The following is a 20,801-nucleotide window of genomic DNA, read 5'->3' on the forward strand; positions in this document are numbered from 1 at the left end:
AGCCATCCCCAAACCAGGTTTCACCTTCATAGGGAAGATACTCCAGTACTTCTCGGAGTCAGCCACAGCATTCCATTGGTGAATCCACCACGCCCTCCTATTCGAGACCGCCATGGAAGTGGCCCGCGAAAACAAGAGTCCTATATCCCTTGTAATCGCCCGGCAGTATGCTGCAATGATATAGACATGACCCTATTTAAGTTGCATACAACTACTCCCCCATGCGCATGTAATGCCAGTATAATCAACATACATGCGGACACATAATTAGAGTATCACATATCTTCCTGCATACGATCCTTTGTGACAGGGCCCCGTGCAGAACAGGGGGTGACTCTCACCTTCTATCTATTGAGAAGGACAAACCTTACCTCAGCATTCATTATAAATATCTTTATATACATACATACATACATATATACGAAAAAAAGAATAAGGTGATTTTAAGCGACCTGTGGTGTCTAATATTAGTATGAGACTCAAAATTTAAAAAAAGGTATTTTAATAAATCTGGTAAGCACCAACAAAAACAAAGTAGAAAATAGCTCTATAACAAAGAGCCAGAAAAATACTAAGACTATGTATAAGACATTTGTTAATATAAAATTAATACAAATTTAAAAATTAAAAATTAGACAAGAGAAACACACGTCCTAAAAGTAGAAAATTGGACATAAGATCAGCATAAAAAAGTATAAAAATAGAATTCTTAGCTTTTTGAGAGGGTATGTAGCATAGCACCCATGCTATGCTACATACCCTCTCAAAAAGCTAAGAATTCTATTTTTATACTTTTTTATGCTGATCTTATGTCCAATTTTCTACTTTTAGGACGTGTGTTTCTCTTGTCTAATTTTTAATTTTTAAATTTGTATTAATTTTATATTAACAAATGTCTTATACATAGTCTTAGTATTTTTCTGGCTCTTTGTTATAGAGCTATTTTCTACTTTGTTTTTGTTGGTGCTTACCAGATTTATTAAAATACCTTTTTTTAAATTTTGAGTCTCATACTAATATTAGACACCACAGGTCGCTTAAAATCACCTTATTCTTTTTTTCGTTTACATTGTACATGAAGCACCTTACCAATGCTTCTTTCTTTAAGGTGTAGCTGACGCCCAAGTAATATTAAGGGAGTGTCTAGAAAAAGGAGACTTATTTGTGTTTAAACAACCTGGACTACATTCTAGTATATATTGGTATCGCAGTCAAGCGCCGACAAGCTTTCCCCCACCAATCATACATACATATATACCTTCCAATGCACCTATACACACATATCTATATATACACACATATATATATATATATATATATACACACACACACACACACACACACACACACACACACACATACATACATATATACATCTACATATACATATCTAATATGTATACCTATTTTTTGTCAGGAACAGCAAGGTCTCTAGTGACGTTAATATTCTATTGTGTATGAACAGGTACTGAATGCCAATTTTGGAGGATCTGATCAGGAAACATTATGGTCGACCTAAGAAAGATTATTTGAGTCGATCTCAGGGAGTAGTAACTGGGTAAAAAAACATTTTTGCGACCCTGAGGGGTCTGAGAGAAATCCATTCTATGAATATGACTCCCTCCATAAATATTATTACGTCTGTGATCGTGCCACAGACCTATATAATCTTACTATACATACATATTACAACGAGTTTTATGGTAAGAACTTACCTTTGTTAAAACTCTTTCGGCGAGGTACACTGGGCTCCACAAGTCTGGACAATGGGGTGTAGAGTAGGATCTTGATCCGAGGCACCAACAGACTCAAAGCTTTGACTGTTCCCAGAATGCACAGCGCCGCCTCCTATATTACCCCGCCTCCCAGCACAGGAGCTCAGTTTTAGTTAACCAGCCCAATACAGTAGCAGGAAAAGAGACGACAACGGTTAATAGCCACATACACCACACTCTCACGACAAGAGAAGTGTCAGCGACTAATGCCAAATTAACCCAAAGAAGCTAAGTGCGTCAGGGTGGGCGCCTTGTGGAGCCCTGTGTACCTCGCAGAAAGAGTTTTAACAAAGGTAAGTTCTTACCATAAAACTCGTTTTCTGCTGCGGGGTACACTGGGCTCCACAAGTCTGGACAATGGGGATGTCCTAAAGCAGTTCCTTATGGGAGGGGACGCACTGTAGCGGGCACAAGAACCCGACGTCCAAAGGAAGCATCCTGGGAAGCGGCAGTATCGAAGGCATAGAACCTTATGAACGTGTTCCCGGAGGACCACGTAGCCGCCTTGCACAATTGTTCAAGGGTCGCACCATGTTGGGCCGCCCAAGAAGGTCCAACAGACCGAGTAGAATGGGCCGTAATATGAGCAGGAGCTGACAGACCAGCCTGCACATAAGCATGTGCAATCACCATTCTAATCCATCTGGCCAGAGTCTGCTTGTGAGCAGGCCAGCCACAATTGTGAAATCCAAACAAAACAAAGAGAGAATCAGATTTTCGAATAGAAGCAGTTCTCTTCACATAGATACGAAGAGCACATACCACATCCAAAGACCGCTCTTTGGGAGACAAATCAGGAGAGACAAAGGCTGGAACCACAATCTCCTGATTAAGGTGGAACGAAGAAACCACCTTAGGTAAATATCCGGGACGAGTCCTAAGAACCGCCCGGTCACGGTGAAAAATCAGATATGGGGAACTGTCACGATCCGGGTATCTGGACGCCATTTCTTACCCATCAGATGCCTCCTAAGGCTGGCTCAGCGCTCCAGGACCGGATCCCATCTGTTATCCTGATGTGCATATTCCCGCATCCTCTCCTGTCTCTCTGGACGCTGTCACAGTAACGCCTTATACATCTGGCATGGCGTCTCCCGCGGCCTCCGCCGCCGTTCCTGAGCTTCTGCATTCAGAGTGGCGATTACGTCAGCCGCGGCCTCCGCTGTGTCCGCGTGGTTGGATGTGCACCTGTCAGCCTGGCGTCTCCTGTCTCCGGTGGCCGGCGCCGACATTACTGTTTTCCAGACCACATGGATTACAAACCAAACTTCCCTCCAAGTGTCTGCATGGGCGCAGCCATCTTGGATTCTGTCATCTGATCATATTCACCAATCTGCTGTCTGTATTATTAATTTGCATAATTGCCTAGCCAATGCCTTCCTTGCTGCAGGTATAAATAGGTTGTGCCTGAGCAAGGAAGGCGTCAGTGCTTTGGTTGTCAAACCTAGTTCCAGTTTGTCTCTCTTCTGTGAATGTCTTCCAGGTTCCAGCTCCTGTCTCCAGACTTCTGCTATAGAGACCCGCACCAGCATTCCATCTGCGGTGTAGCCTGACTCTCCGATCCATACTGGACTCACCTGTTTCCAGCTACAACATCACCTGCTTCCAGCTCAGCTTCCAGCAGTGTACAGCTTCTCGTAAAGGGCCGGTGTCCTTTCTGCAGTTTACCACTCTCCACCGGTATTATTATTTCTCCGCTCTCAAATTCTACATTTCATCTACATTGCATCGCTCTCAAGCTTTATTTATTATTTAACTGGTTCCAGCCAGTATCCACTCCGTGCCAACACCTGTCTGGTTCTAACCAGTACCCACAGCAGCATTTTATCTACAGCAGTCCAGCTTTCCCTGGAACACCAGCTGGTACGATCCTGGGCTTTCCTCATTGCTACAGTTGAGCCTGGTAAGGACTTTCCAACTTGCAGATAATAAGAACTGTCTCATACCACCAGAGCTCTGTGGCCCCTGCCACCCTGTAGTACCCAGGAACTGTATTATTATTTCTCTGCTGATTTTTATGTTACTTTTTACTGCTACTGTGATGCATGGAGTTTGTCATAAATAAATATCATTGACTTTTACTCAAGTTGTCGTGGTCACGCCTTCGGGCGGTTTCTCTTCATGTTACTTACATGTCCAGGGGTCTGATACAACCTCCCAGGTTCCGGTACATCTCAGCCCCTACAACTGAGGCTGCCTTCCGTCAGCTCAGGCCCTCAGTTGTGACAGTAAGCACTGACCAAATGAATCCAGCCGGAGACCAGGATCAAGCGGCCAGGCCGATGCAAGAACTGGCAGCCCGACTTGAACATCAGGAGGCTGCACAGGGCCACATCATCCGCTGTCTCCAGGATCTCTCTACTCGGCTGGATGGGATTCAGACAACTCTCCGTGGATCAGGCGCATCTGGGGCGTCAACCACAGTGACTCCAACTATAACCCCACCCACCTTACCCGTTTCTGCTCCACGTCTTCATCTTCCAACGCCAGCAAAATTTGACGGATCTCCAAGATTCTGCAGGGGATTTCTCAACCAGTGTGAGATTCAGTTTGAGCTACAACCTGGCAATTTTCCCAGTGACCGTACAAAAATTGCCTACATCATCTCTCTTCTCAGTGGCTCAGCCCTTGACTGGGCATCACCGTTATGGGAGAGGTCCGACACCCTGCTATCTTCTTACACTGCATTCGTGTCAACATTCAGGCGCATCTTCGACGAGCCAGGCCGGGTAACTTCAGCTTCGTCTGAGATTCTCCGTTTACGCCAGGGATCACATACTGTAGGACAATATCTTATACAGTTCCAGATCCTGGCATCCGAACTGGCATGGAACGACGAGGCCCTGTATGCTGCATTCTGGCATGGTTTATCTGAGTGTATTAAAGACGAGTTAGCTACCAGAGACTTACCCTCCAAGTTAGATGAGCTAATCTCACTTTGTACAAAAGTTGACTTACGTTTCAGAGAGAGCAACTGAGCGTGGAAGATCATCTGCTCCAAAATCTTCTGCTCCTCCTCCTCGCCAACTGTCACCAACTAAAGATGAACCCATGCAAATTGGCCGTTCCCGTTTAACTCCTGCTGAGCGCCGAAGACGTCTCTCCGAGTCTCTCTGTCTTTATTGTGCAGCTCCGTCTCACACCATTAATGCTTGTCCCAAACGTCCGGGACTCCAGACCCTAGCTCGCCAAGGAGAGGGCCGGCTAGGAGTAATGATCTCCTCTCCATCCCCTCAAGATTGTAATCTCCCAGTCTCGCTTCAAGTTGCTCAACGTTATCAGAACGTCATTGCCCTCCTTGATTCCGGAGCAGCTGGGAACTTTATTACCGAAGCCTATGTTAAACGGTGGTCCCTACCCACCGAGAGACTTCCTTCCTCCTTTTCCTTAACTGCCGTGGATGGCAGTAAAATTTTTGATACAGTTATTGCTCTAAGGACTCTACCAGTTCGTCTGAGAGTGGGAGTTCTTCATTCCGAACTTATTTCACTTTTAGTGATTCCAAGAGCCACACATCCTGTGGTCCTGGGCCTTCCATGGCTCCGTCTTCACAATCCTACAATTGATTGGACGACTACGCAAATCCTGGCATGGGGTCCCTCCTGTGCTGAGACATGTTTGTTTAAAGTGTTGCCTGTCTGTTCTTCCTCCCCCAGGTCGTCTGATGTTCCACCTCCTCCATATCAAGATTTCACGGATGTGTTCAGTACGGCTTCTGCTGATATCCTTCCTCCTCATAGAGAATGGGACTGCCCGATTGATCTCGTTCCAGGGAAGGTTCCACCTCGAGGCCGAACTTATCCGTTGTCTCTGCCCGAGACGCATTCTATGGAGGAATACATTAAAGAGAACCTAGCAAAGGGGTTCATTCGACCTTCTTCTTCTCCAGCCGGCGCAGGCTTCTTTTTTGTAAAAAAGAAAGATGGTGGTCTGCGGCCGTGCATCGACTACAGAGGTTTGAACGACATTACCATCAAGAACCGCTATCCTTTACCCCTGATTACTGAGCTCTTTGACAGAGTTAGCGGAGCTACCATCTTTACAAAGCTGGACTTGAGAGGTGCATACAATCTCATCCGGATCCGTGAGGGTGACGAGTGGAAGACCGCATTTAACACCCGTGACGGACATTATGAGTACCTCGTCATGCCCTTCGGATTGAGCAATGCTCCAGCTGTCTTCCAGCATTTCGTCAATGAGATCTTCAGAGACATTCTATACCGTCATGTCGTGGTCTATCTAGATGATATCCTCATTTTTGCCAACAATTTAGAGGAACATCGTTTTTGGGTAAAGGAGGTTCTGTCCCGTCTCCGTGTCAATCATCTCTATTGCAAATTAGAGAAATGCGTCTTTGAAGTCAAGTCCATTCCGTTTCTAGGGTACATTGTGTCCGGTTCCGGACTAGAGATGGATCCTGAGAAACTACAAGCAATCCAGAATTGGCCGGTACCCTTAACCCACAAAGGGGTCCAGAGGTTCTTAGGGTTCGCCAATTATTACCGAAAGTTTATACGAGACTTTTCCACCATTGTGGCGCCTATTACTGCTTTCACCAAGAAGGGTGCTAACCCGTCCAAGTGGTCTGAAGAAGCCATGCAAGCTTTTCATCTTTTAAAACAGGTTCATCTCTGCGCCTGTCCTGAAACAGCCTGACATCGACTCTCCTTTCATCTTAGAGGTGGATGCCTCCTCCGTTGGAGTAGGAGCGGTGTTATCTCAGAGGGCTAAAGATGGCCATTTACATCCTTGCAGTTTCTTCTCACGGAAGTTCTCCCCAGCGGAACGCAACTATGCCATTGGCGACCAGGAGTTGCTAGCCATCAAGCTCGCTCTAGAGGAGTGGAGATATCTGTTGGAGGGAGCTTCTCATTCAATCACCATCCTTACAGACCACAAGAACCTTCTATATCTGAAAGGCGCACAATGTCTCAATCCTCGTCAGGCCAGATGGGCACTTTTCTTTTCCAGGTTCGACTTTAAACTCCAGTTCTGTCCGGGCTCTCAGAATCGCAAGGCCGATGCCCTTTCCCGCTCATGGGAGCAAGAAAATGAGTCAGAGTCTTCAGACAAGCATCCTATTATAAATCCGTTGGCATTCTCCACGGTAGGGATGGACTCTACGCCCCCATCAGGGAAAAGTTTTGTGAAGCCAACACTAAGGAAGAAGCTCATGCATTGGGCCCATGCTTCCTGCTTTGCCGGACATACAGGTATCCAAAAAACCCTGGAGTTTATCTCTAGGTCCTATTGGTGGCCAACTCTGAAAAAGGACGTTTTGGAGTTTATTGCATCTTGCCCAAAGTGTGCTCAACATAAAGTATCCCGCCAGTCGCCTGCGAGGCAACTGGTTCCACTATCTGTTCCCCGTCGACCATGGACCCATTTGTCGATGGATTTTATTACAGATTTGCCCATGTGCAACAAGTTCAATACCATCTGGGTGGTAGTTGACCGGTTCACCAAGATGGCACACTTCATTCCTCTCACCGGTCTTCCGTCAGCTTCCAAGTTGGCTCAAGTATTCATACAAGAGATCTTCCGACTCCACGGTCTTCCAGAAGAAATTATCTCAGATCGAGGAGTTCAATTCACAGCCAAATTCTGGCGAAGTTTATGTCAAGTCCTCCAAGTCAAGCTAAAGTTTTCCACGGCTTACCATCCTCAGACCAATGGTCAGACTGAGAGGGTGAATCAGGACTTGGAGTCCTTCCTCCGCATCTATGTGTCCTCCTCTCAAGATGACTGGGTTCAATTACTTCCCTGGGCCGAGTTCTGTCATAACAACCAGTATCATTCTTCATCTTCTTCAACACCATTCTTCACCAACTTTGGATTCCACCCTAAAGTCCCTGAGTTCCAACCGCTTCCAGCAACTTCTGTTCCCGCAGTGGATATCACCTTGCATCAGTTTGCCAATATCTGGAAGAGCGTACGATCAGCTCTGCTCAAGGCATCGTTCAGGTACAAGAAGTTTGCGGATAAGAAGCGTCGAGCAGTTCCTGCTCTCAAGGTGGGTGATCGGGTATGGTGGTTATCCACGAAGAATTTGAGGTTGAGAGTTCCCAGTATGAAGTTTGCACCTCGCTTCATCGGTCCTTTTAAAATTGATCAAGTCATCAATCCTGTTGCTTACAGACTCCAGTTACCTCCTTTCTTAAAAATACCCAGGACATTCCATGTTTCCCTGTTGAAACCGTTAATCTTGAATCGGTTTCATTCCTCACTTCCTCCAACTCCGAAAGTCCAAACTCAACGAGGCGTTGAGTATGAAGTGGCCAAGATCCTGGACTCACGTCACCGTTACGGTCGACTTCAGTATCTTATTGACTGGAAGGGTTATGGCCCTGAGGAACGTTCATGGACCAATGCTTCTGATGTCCATGCTCCTGCCTTGGTCCGGAGATTCCATTCCAAGTTTCCTCAAAAGCCAAAGAAGTGTCCTGGGGCCACTCCTAAAGGGGGGAGTGATGTCACGATCCGGGTATCTGGACGCCATTTCTTACCCATCAGATGCCTCCTAAGGCTGGCTCAGCGCTCCAGGACCGGATCCCATCTGTTATCCTGATGTGCATATTCCCGCATCCTCTCCTGTCTCTCTGGACGCTGTCACAGTAACGCCTTATACATCTGGCATGGCGTCTCCCGCGGCCTCCGCCGCCGTTCCTGAGCTTCTGCATTCAGAGTGGCGATTACGTCAGCCGCGGCCTCCGCTGTGTCCGCGTGGTTGGATGTGCACCTGTCAGCCTGGCGTCTCCTGTCTCCGGTGGCCGGCGCCGACATTACTGTTTTCCAGACCACATGGATTACAAACCAAACTTCCCTCCAAGTGTCTGCATGGGCGCAGCCATCTTGGATTCTGTCATCTGATCATATTCACCAATCTGCTGTCTGTATTATTAATTTGCATAATTGCCTAGCCAATGCCTTCCTTGCTGCAGGTATAAATAGGTTGTGCCTGAGCAAGGAAGGCGTCAGTGCTTTGGTTGTCAAACCTAGTTCCAGTTTGTCTCTCTTCTGTGAATGTCTTCCAGGTTCCAGCTCCTGTCTCCAGACTTCTGCTATAGAGACCCGCACCAGCATTCCATCTGCGGTGTAGCCTGACTCTCCGATCCATACTGGACTCACCTGTTTCCAGCTACAACATCACCTGCTTCCAGCTCAGCTTCCAGCAGTGTACAGCTTCTCTTAAAGGGCCGGTGTCCTTTCTGCAGTTTACCACTCTCCACCGGTATTATTATTTCTCCGCTCTCAAATTCTACATTTCATCTACATTGCATCGCTCTCAAGCTTTATTTATTATTTAACTGGTTCCAGCCAGTATCCACTCCGTGCCAACACCTGTCTGGTTCTAACCAGTACCCACAGCAGCATTTTATCTACAGCAGTCCAGCTTTCCCTGGAACACCAGCTGGTACGATCCTGGGCTTTCCTCATTGCTACAGTTGAGCCTGGTAAGGACTTTCCAACTTGCAGATAATAAGAACTGTCTCATACCACCAGAGCTCTGTGGCCCCTGCCACCCTGTAGTACCCAGGAACTGTATTATTATTTCTCTGCTGATTTTTATGTTACTTTTTACTGCTACTGTGATGCATGGAGTTTGTCATAAATAAATATCATTGACTTTTACTCAAGTTGTCGTGGTCACGCCTTCGGGCGGTTTCTCTTCATGTTACTTACATGTCCAGGGGTCTGATACAACCTCCCAGGTTCCGGTACATCTCAGCCCCTACAACTGAGGCTGCCTTCCGTCAGCTCAGGCCCTCAGTTGTGACAGGAACTACAAGACAAGCCAGATCCGACACTCTTCTAGCAGAGGCAATAGCCAGCAAGAACACCACCTTAAGGGAAAGCCACTTAAGGTCAGATGAACCAAGAGGTTCAAATGGAGGCTCCTGCAACGCCTCCAAAACCACCGACAAGTCCCAAGGAGCCACAGGCAGGACATAGGGAGGTTGGATACGCAACACACCCTGAGTGAAAGTATGAACATCAGGTAAAGTCGCAATTTTTCTCTGAAACCACACCGACAAGGCAGAAATATGAACCTTGAGGGAGGCCTAAATCTAGGCCCTGCTGCAGAAAAGCCAAAAGTTTGGCTGTACTAAACTTGGAAGCGTCATAATTGTGAGATGCGCACCAAACAAAGTATGAATGCCAGACCCTATGGTAAATCCGAGCAGAAGCCGGTTTCCGGGCCCGCAACATAGTTTTAATGACCTCTTCAGAAAAACCCTTAGCCCTCAAGACGGAAGCTTCAAGAGCCACGCCGTCAAAGATAGCCGGGCTAGGTCCTGGTAGACACAAGGGCCCTGAACGAGAAGGTCTGGGCGTTGTGAAAGTAGAAGTGGACGCTCTGACGATAGGCCTTGTAGGTCTGAGAACCAGTGCCGTCTGGGCCACGCCGGAGCTTTGAGACGCAGATTTCCTTTTTCTTGCTTGAACTTCCGAATTACCCTGGGCAGGAGTGACACCGGAGGGAACACGTACGGCAGCCGAAACCTCCACGGCACCGCCAGCGCATCCACGAATGCTGCTTGAGGATCCCTTGTCCTTGCTCCGAAGACCGGAACCTTGTGATTGTGTCGAGACGCCATCAGATCCACATCTGGAAGACCCCACCTTACCACGAGGAGTTGAAACACTTCTGGATGGAGGCCCCACTCGCCGGCATGTACATCCTGTCGACTGAGAAAGTCCGCTTCCCAATTCAGGACTCCCGGAATGAATATTGCCGATATTGCCTGTAGATGGTGTTCTGCCCAACGTAGAATCCGTGAGACTTCCTTCATTGCCAGACGGCTTTGAGTGCCGCCTTGGTGATTTAGGTAAGCCACTGTGGTAGTGGTGTTGTCCGACTGTACTTGAACAGGCCGGTTCTGAATCAAATGCTGGGCTAGATTCAACGCATTGAAGACCGCCCGCAATTCCAGAATGTTGATCGAGAGGAGAGATTCCTCCTTGGTCCACCGACCCTGCAAGGAGTGTTGCTCCAACACCGTGCCCCAACCCCTTAGACTGGCATCTGTCGTCAACAGGACCCAGTTGGATATCCAGAAGGGACGGTCCCTGCACAATTGTTGGTCCTGGAGCCACCAGAGCAGCAACTGACAGACCTCCGGAGTCAAAGAGATCATATGAGACCTGATCCGGTGAGGCAGGCCGTCCCACTTGGCTAAGATCAGCCTCTGGAGGGGGCGAGAATGAAATTGAGCATACTCCACCATGGCGAATGCCGAGACCATGAGGCCCAGCATCTGCATTGCCGAATGTATCGACACTTGCAGACGAGAAAGGAAGCAACGAATCCTGTCCTGAAGCTTCAGGACTTTCTCCTGAGACAAGAACAGCCTCTGGTTGTGAGTGTCCAACAGCGCTCCCAGGTGCACCATGCTCTGAGCAGGGACCAGGGAGGATTTCTTCCAGTTGATAAGCCACCCGTGGGCTTGTGGAAACTATACTGTCATGTCCAGATGATGCAGGAGAAGATCTGGGGAATTTGCCAGGATTAACTAGTCGTCCAGATACGGCAGTATCCTGACCCCTTGACGGCGGAGTACCACCGTCATCACCGCCATAACTTTGGTGAAGACTCGCGGAGCCGTTGTTAAACCAATAGGTAATGCCCGAAACTGGTAATGTAGGTTGCCAATAGCAAACCTCAGGTATTGTTGATGTGACACTGCTATAGGAATATGCAGGTAAGCATCCTGTATGTCCATGGAGACCATGTAGTCCCCAGGTTCCAAGGCCAGAACTATAGAGCGAAGGGTTTCCATACGTAACTTGGATACCTTCACAAACCTGTTCAGTGCCTTAAGGTTGAGAATGGGCCGGGAGGACCCATTCGGTTTCTGGACTAGAAACAGCGGAGAATAGGACCCCCGGCCTCTCTGAGCAAGAGGCACCTGTACTACGACTCCTGTATCCAGGAGGGTCTGTACCACCGAATGTAGAGTGTTTGCCTTTATCTGGTCCGACGGGACGTCTGTTTGGCAAAATCGATGAGGGGGTCGGTTTTTGAAGGCTATGGCGTAACCTCGAGTGACGACTTCCCGTACCCAGGCATCTGAAGTGGTCTTCAACCATTCCTGGGTATACCCTAGAAGCCGGCCCCCCGCCCTGGGATCCCCCAGGGGGAGGCCCGCCCCGTCATGCGGCAGGCTTATCAGTCTTGGCAGCTGGCTGACGGGCAGCCCAGGCTCTTTTGGGCTTCGGCTTACCAGGTTTGGAAGGGCGGGCCTGCTTATGGTACGCCTGACCTTTTGCTTTACCTGAAGGACGAAAGGGGCGAAAGGACGTGCCTTTGGCCTTCGACACAGAAGGAGCTGTATTAGGCAGACAGGCAGTTTTGGCAGTAACCAAGTCAGCCACTATCTTATTAAAGTCCTCCCCAAACAGAATATCTCCCTTGAAAGGGAGTACCTCCAGGACTTTTCTAGAGTCCAGATCCACAGACCAGGATCTCAGCCACAATATCCGGTGAGCCAGGACTGACGTAGTAGAGGCCTTGGCTGCTAGGATACGGCATCAGAAGCCGCCTCTTTAATATAGCGAGAAGCTGTGACAATATATGACAAGCATTGTCTAGCATGGTCAGAGGAGATTTCAGCTTCTAACTCCAAGGCCCATGCTTCAATAGCCTCTGCAGCCCATGTAGCTGCAATGGTGGGCCTTTGTGCAGCACCCGTGAGGGTGTAAATCGCTTTCAGACAACCCTCGACACGTTTATCCGTAGGCTCTTTTAGAGACGTGACGGTAGTGACAGGTAGAGCTGAGGAAACCACCATCCTAGCCACATTTGAGAGTCTACTGGAGGAGGCGTTTCCCAATTTTTAGACAGCTCTGGCGCGAGGGGATAGCGAGCCAGCATCTTCTTTTGAGGCACAAACTTCGTACTCGGGCTTTCCCAGGGTTCCTGATGTATATCTACTAGGTGGTCAGAGTGAGGTAAAACCTGCTTAACCACCTTCTGACGCTTGAACCTATCTGGTTTCTTAGGAGGAACGGATGGCTCGGGATCATCCGTAATCTGCAGAATTAACTTAATAGCCTCCAAAAGACCAGGAACATCCACATGTGAACTACCCTCCCCATCAGCCGTATCTGAGTCAGAACCTGTGGGGTCAGTGTATGTGCTGTCTTCATCAGAGGAGGTGTCAGTGATAGCAGTGGATTGTGAGGAGACGAGCGCTCGCTTAGAGGACCTCTTGGACTTAGGCGAGCGTTGGTCAGACTTTTTAGTAGTCAGGGACTGGTTCAACTTCTTTAATTGAGCAGATAAATCATCCGCCCACGGCGGGTTAGCTGCAGGGACCACATACGGCTGTACCGGCATTGGGGGTCCCATAGGGGGTGTTAGTTTGTGAACTAGCGTATGTAGAAGTGTGGAAAAAGCGGCCCACGGAGGGTCAGTATGTGCCTCCGTTGCCACAGTCCCACTGGGGGGCAAAGAGCCCCCAGAACCAGAGCCCACAGCTGCTATATTCTCCTCATATGGGTCTGTGACTGCAGCAACACCGGCAGTGTGTTCAGCCCTAGAACCGTTACCCTCAGAAGCAGACATGATATAACTTGCAGTATGAGGTAACACAGTACAATTATTAGCAGCACTATATCCCAAACCCCTGCGCAGTGTAGTCAGCACCAGCAGAGATAAAGGAGAGATATGGTGACTAAATCACAGAGAAAAATACGTAATACAGTATATCTTTGTGAAAATCCTATATTAAATAACACCTGACGCACCAAGCCCCCTCAGGTTATGGAATATAGGGATAGCAAGTTGAGTGAAAGACACAAAATGGACACCACTCAGCTATCAAATGCACACACAAATAGTCACAGTTTGTACAATGCAGAGGTTATTACAGACAATAATACTGCACTGGACTAGCTTACACAGCTATATAACAATAGATATAACAGTACACAGTCCGAACTGGATGTATATCACAGGGTAATTGTACTATAAACCCCTGACTAAATGCACTCTTTCTTAACTAGCACTGACTAAAAAGGCAGGTAGAATACTTAAGAGCACAGCACTGACAACCAGGCGGCTTTACATAGGAGGATTTGCCCAAGCAGTCCCAGGAACAGTGAACTGAGGAGTAATGACTCCGCAGACACTGACAGGGAGTGAGGAAAAGACAGAGATGCAGCTCCAGGGCGGGAACACTTGCTGGAAATGACGCCCTGGGGCTGGGGGAGGGGCTTCAGGTCTAAGCCTTATCCCCCTTGCTGGCAAAACCACCGGGTACTGTGGGCGATATTAAAATCGGTTTTGAGGGAAAACCTGACCTGCGCCCATGCCCTGGTGATCTAGTGGGATCGCCTGTATCCATAGTGTCCACCGCCAGCGCGCGCGTCCCGCCTCCCACTGACCGCGCCGGATCACGATAAAGACCGGGTCCCATGAGCGGGACCCACTTACCATCTCCCGAAGCGCGGCCACGCGATCCTGGAGAGCCCCAGCCGTGTGTGCCTAACGTGAAGTAAACCAGAGCCTCCGCTGTAGGTACCCGGCAACCAGGGCTCGGGAGTGTACAGCGCAGCTGGGGAGAGCTGGAGCCGCAGCAGAGAATGTCACAAGACATTTACCACTGCTGCTGCCCTGAAGTCTTCACTTTTTCTTCAGAAAAAAAGCCTTTATTAGGGCTGCATGGAGCAGCCCCTCTGTTAAGTGCCTGCTTACTGCAGCACCAACTAACAAAACTGAGCTCCTGTGCTGTGAGGCGGGGTGATATAGGAGGTGGCGCTGTGCATTCTGGGAACAGTCAAAGCTTTGAGTCTGTTGGTGCCTCGGATCAAGATCCTACTCTGCACCCCATTATCCAGACTTGTGGAGCCCAGTGTACCCCGCAGCAGAAATATAGGTATAGCTTTATCTGATATGCATCACATTATCATGTTCCATATCCACCCAGTCAGATATTGTTGGTGCCGACAGGGACACCCCCCTCGTCTGTGTCTCCCATATAGTTTCCTCCTGGGAAAAATATACCTCTACTGACATGTTGACATATTTACATGTAGCAAGTACCATTAGGAGTCGACAGCACCGACAGTCATTCCCTTTGTGGCAGAGCCCTCAGCCTCAAATATGCCGACACACGTGTACCAAACACCCACTGACATTACACTGGCTATAAGGGATAGACCCCAGTACAATCTGTCATACCGACACAGGGGCCACCGCACCCCACACCCACCCCATAAATAATTACAAATATATCTGGGTTAAATTCCCAGTGTAAGGCCACATGGTAATGGCACCTACAGCATCTGAGAGCCAGCTTACCTGGGGATACCCCTGGCTTCCCCTATGGCACTTCTGGAGTCAGCAATCCCTCCTAATGCTGACCCATTTATGCCTCTCTATATACAATACACAAAGTGGAAAGCTGCTCAATCAGATTGTAATGTCACTCAGGTGCTAAAAGGGGAGGGGTAATTCTGTGTAGGAAAAAAACTGTGTTCCCTAATGCACACCGAGTGAATAATATTTCTACATAATAATAGTCAGATAATACGGAGATCTTAGTTGCGTATATCTGCAGATATAGGGTTAAGCCCCCAGGCCGATCGACAAGGCTTCTCCGTCACTGGGGGTCCCTAATACTAGGTATGGGCCGGGGGTGCAGGACCCCACAATGTCGGCACAGGTCGGCCACCCCAGGTCAGCACACAGGTGAGAATTAATAAGGGTTAATAAGAAGCACAGAAGTGCTATGTAAGTGGTGTGATTAAAATAATGTATACAAAGTGATAGGAAAAATAATAAGTGTTAATAAAGTGTTAGGGTGTGCCGACCTGAAGCAGCCCAGCCATACCGACACAGGGGCCACCGCACCCCACACCCACCCCATAAATAATTACAAATATATCTGGGTTAAATTCCCAGTGTAAGGCCACATGGTAATGGCACCTACAGCATCTGAGAGCCAGCTTACCTGGGGATACCCCTGGCTTCCCCTATGGCACTTCTGGAGTCAGCAATCCCTCCTAATGCTGACCCATTTATGCCTCTCTATATACAATACACAAAGTGGAAAGCTGCTCAATCAGATTGTAATGTCACTCAGGTGCTAAAAGGGGAGGGGTAATTCTGTGTAGGAAAAAAACTGTGTTCCCTAATGCACACCGAGTGAATAATATTTCTACATAATAATAGTCAGATAATACGGAGATCTTAGTTGCGTATATCTGCAGATATAGGGTTAAGCCCCCAGGCCGATCGACAAGGCTTCTCCGTCACTGGGGGTCCCTAATACTAGGTATGGGCAGGGGGTGCAGGACCCCACGATGTCGGCACAGGTCGGCCACCCCAGGTCAGCACACAGGTGAGAATTAATAAGGGTTAATAAGAAGCACAAAAGTACTATGTAAGTGGTGTGATTAAAATAATGTGTACAAAGTGATAGGAAAATAATAAGTGTTAATAAAGTGTTAGGGTGTGCCGACCTGAAGCAGCCCAGCCATACCGACACAGGGGCCACCGCACCCCACACCCACCCCATAAATAATTACAAATATATCTGGGTTAAATTCCCAGTGTAAGGCCACATGGTAATGGCACCTACAGCATCTGAGAGCCAGCTTACCTGGGGATACCCCTGGCTTCCCCTATGGCACTTCTGGAGTCAGCAATCCCTCCTAATGCTGACCCATTTATGCCTCTCTATATACAATACACAAAGTGGAAAGCTGCTCAATCAGATTGTAATGTCACTCAGGTGCTAAAAGGGGAGGGGTAATTCTGTGTAGGAAAAAAACTGTGTTCCCTAATGCACACCGAGTGAATAATATTTCTACATAATAATAGTCAGATAATACGGAGATCTTAGTTGCGTATATCTGCAGATATAGGGTTAAGCCCCCAGGCCGATCGACAAGGCTTCTCCGTCACTGGGGGTCCCTAATACTAGGTATGGGCCGGGGGTGCAGGACCCCACGATGTCGGCACAGGTCGGCCACCCCAGGTCAGCACACAGGTGAGAATTAATAAGGGTTAATAAGAAGCACAGAAGTACTATGTAAGTGGTGTGATTAAAATAATGTGTACAAAGTGATAGGAAAATAATAAGTGTTAATAAAGTGTTAGGGTGTGCCGACCTGAAGCAGCCCAGCCATACCGACACAGGGGCCACCGCACCCCACACCCACCCCATAAATAATTACAAATATATCTGGGTTAAATTCCCAGTGTAAGGCCACATGGTAATGGCACCTACAGCATCTGAGAGCCAGCTTACCTGGGGATACCCCTGGCTTCCCCTATGGCACTTCTGGAGTCAGCAATCCCTCCTAATGCTGACCCATTTATGCCTCTCTATATACAATACACAAAGTGGAAAGCTGCTCAATCAGATTGTAATGTCACTCAGGTGCTAAAAGGGGAGGGGTAATTCTGTGTAGGAAAAAAACTGTGTTCCCTAATGCACACCGAGTGAATAATATTTCTACATAATAATAGTCAGATAATACGGAGATCTTAGTTGCGTATATCTGCAGATATAGGATTAAGCCCCCAGGCCGATCGACAAGGCTTCTCCGTCACTGGGGGTCCCTAATACTAGGTATGGGCCGGGGGTGCAGGACCCCACGATGTCGGCACAGGTCGGCCACCCCAGGTCAGCACACAGGTGAGAATTAATAAGGGTTAATAAGAAGCACAGAAGTGCTATGTAAGTGGTGTGATTAAAATAATGTATACAAAGTGATAGGAAAAATAATAAGTGTTAATAAAGTGTTAGGGTGTGCCGACCTGAAGCAGCCCAGCCATACCGACACAGGGGCCACCGCACCCCACACCCACCCCATAAATAATTACAAATATATCTGGGTTAAATTCCCAGTGTAAGGCCACATGGTAATGGCACCTACAGCATCTGAGAGCCAGCTTACCTGGGGATACCCCTGGCTTCCCCTATGGCACTTCTGGAGTCAGCAATCCCTCCTAATGCTGACCCATTTATGCCTCTCTATATACAATACACAAAGTGGAAAGCTGCTCAATCAGATTGTAATGTCACTCAGGTGCTAAAAGGGGAGGGGTAATTCTGTGTAGGAAAAAAACTGTGTTCCCTAATGCACACCGAGTGAATAATATTTCTACATAATAATAGTCAGATAATACGGAGATCTTAGTTGCGTATATCTGCAGATATAGGATTAAGCCCCCAGGCCGATCGACAAGGCTTCTCCGTCACTGGGGGTCCCTAATACTAGGTATGGGCCGGGGGTGCAGGACCCCACGATGTCGGCACAGGTCGGCCACCCCAGGTCAGCACACAGGTGAGAATTAATAAGGGTTAATAAGAAGCACAGAAGTGCTATGTAAGTGGTGTGATTAAAATAATGTATACAAAGTGATAGGAAAAATAATAAGTGTTAATAAAGTGTTAGGGTGTGCCGACCTGAAGCAGCCCAGCCATACCGACACAGGGGCCACCGCACCCCACACCCACCCCATAAATAATTACAAATATATCTGGGTTAAATTCCCAGTGTAAGGCCACATGGTAATGGCACCTACAGCATCTGAGAGCCAGCTTACCTGGGGATACCCCTGGCTTCCCCTATGGCACTTCTGGAGTCAGCAATCCCTCCTAATGCTGACCCATTTATGCCTCTCTATATACAATACACAAAGTGGAAAGCTGCTCAATCAGATTGTAATGTCACTCAGGTGCTAAAAGGGGAGGGGTAATTCTGTGTAGGAAAAAAACTGTGTTCCCTAATGCACACCGAGTGAATAATATTTCTACATAATAATAGTCAGATAATACGGAGATCTTAGTTGCGTATATCTGCAGATATAGGGTTAAGCCCCCAGGCCGATCGACAAGGCTTCTCCGTCACTGGGGGTCCCTAATACTAGGTATGGGCCGGGGGTGCAGGACCCCACAATGTCGGCACAGGTCGGCCACCCCAGGTCAGCACACAGGTGAGAATTAATAAGGGTTAATAAGAAGCACAGAAGTGCTATGTAAGTGGTGTGATTAAAATAATGTATACAAAGTGATAGGAAAAATAATAAGTGTTAATAAAGTGTTAGGGTGTGCCGACCTGAAGCAGCCCAGCCATACCGACACAGGGGCCACCGCACCCCACACCCACCCCATAAATAATTACAAATATATCTGGGTTAAATTCCCAGTGTAAGGCCACATGGTAATGGCACCTACAGCATCTGAGAGCCAGCTTACCTGGGGATACCCCTGGCTTCCCCTATGGCACTTCTGGAGTCAGCAATCCCTCCTAATGCTGACCCATTTATGCCTCTCTATATACAATACACAAAGTGGAAAGCTGCTCAATCAGATTGTAATGTCACTCAGGTGCTAAAAGGGGAGGGGTAATTCTGTGTAGGAAAAAAACTGTGTTCCCTAATGCACACCGAGTGAATAATATTTCTACATAATAATAGTCAGATAATACGGAGATCTTAGTTGCGTATATCTGCAGATATAGGGTTAAGCCCCCAGGCCGATCGACAAGGCTTCTCCGTCACTGGGGGTCCCTAATACTAGGTATGGGCAGGGGGTGCAGGACCCCACGATGTCGGCACAGGTCGGCCACCCCAGGTCAGCACACAGGTGAGAATTAATAAGGGTTAATAAGAAGCACAAAAGTACTATGTAAGTGGTGTGATTAAAATAATGTGTACAAAGTGATAGGAAAATAATAAGTGTTAATAAAGTGTTAGGGTGTGCCGACCTGAAGCAGCCCAGCCATACCGACACAGGGGCCACCGCACCCCACACCCACCCCATAAATAATTACAAATATATCTGGGTTAAATTCCCAGTGTAAGGCCACATGGTAATGGCACCTACAGCATCTGAGAGCCAGCTTACCTGGGGATACCCCTGGCTTCCCCTATGGCACTTCTGGAGTCAGCAATCCCTCCTAATGCTGACCCATTTATGCCTCTCTATATACAATACACAAAGTGGAAAGCTGCTCAATCAGATTGTAATGTCACTCAGGTGCTAAAAGGGGAGGGGTAATTCTGTGTAGGAAAAAAACTGTGTTCCCTAATGCACACCGAGTGAATAATATTTCTACATAATAATAGTCAGATAATACGGAGATCTTAGTTGCGTATATCTGCAGATATAGGGTTAAGCCCCCAGGCCGATCGACAAGGCTTCTCCGTCACTGGGGGTCCCTAATACTAGGTATGGGCCGGGGGTGCAGGACCCCACGATGTCGGCACAGGTCGGCCACCCCAGGTCAGCACACAGGTGAGAATTAATAAGGGTTAATAAGAAGCACAGAAGTACTATGTAAGTGGTGTGATTAAAATAATGTGTACAAAGTGATAGGAAAATAATAAGTGTTAATAAAGTGTTAGGGTGTGCCGACCTGAAGCAGCCCAGCCATACCGACACAGGGGCCACCGCACCCCACACCCACCCCATAAATAATTACAAATATATCTGGGTTAAATTCCCAGTGTAAGGCCACATGGTAATGGCACCTACAGCATCTGAGAGCCAGCTTACCTGGGGATACCCCTGGCTTCCCCTATGGCACTTCTGGAGTCAGCAATCCCTCCTAATGCTGACCCATTTATGCCTCTCTATATACAATACACAAAGTGGAAAGCTGCTCAATCAGATTGTAATGTCACTCAGGTGCTAAAAGGGGAGGGGTAATTCTGTGTAGGAAAAAAACTGTGTTCCCTAATGCACACCGAGTGAATAATATTTCTACATAATAATAGTCAGATAATACGGAGATCTTAGTTGCGTATATCTGCAGATATAGGGTTAAGCCCCCAGGCCGATCGACAAGGCTTCTCCGTCACTGGGGGTCCCTAATACTAGGTATGGGCCGGGGGTGCAGGACCCCACGATGTCGGCACAGGTCGGCCACCCCAGGTCAGCACACAGGTGAGAATTAATAAGGGTTAATAAGAAGCACAGAAGTGCTATGTAAGTGGTGTGATTAAAATAATGTATACAAAGTGATAGGAAAAATAATAAGTGTTAATAAAGTGTTAGGGTGTGC

This window comes from Pseudophryne corroboree, chromosome 2, assembly GCF_028390025.1.
Source record: "Pseudophryne corroboree isolate aPseCor3 chromosome 2, aPseCor3.hap2, whole genome shotgun sequence".
NCBI classification, from domain to species: Eukaryota; Metazoa; Chordata; class Amphibia; order Anura; family Myobatrachidae; genus Pseudophryne; species Pseudophryne corroboree.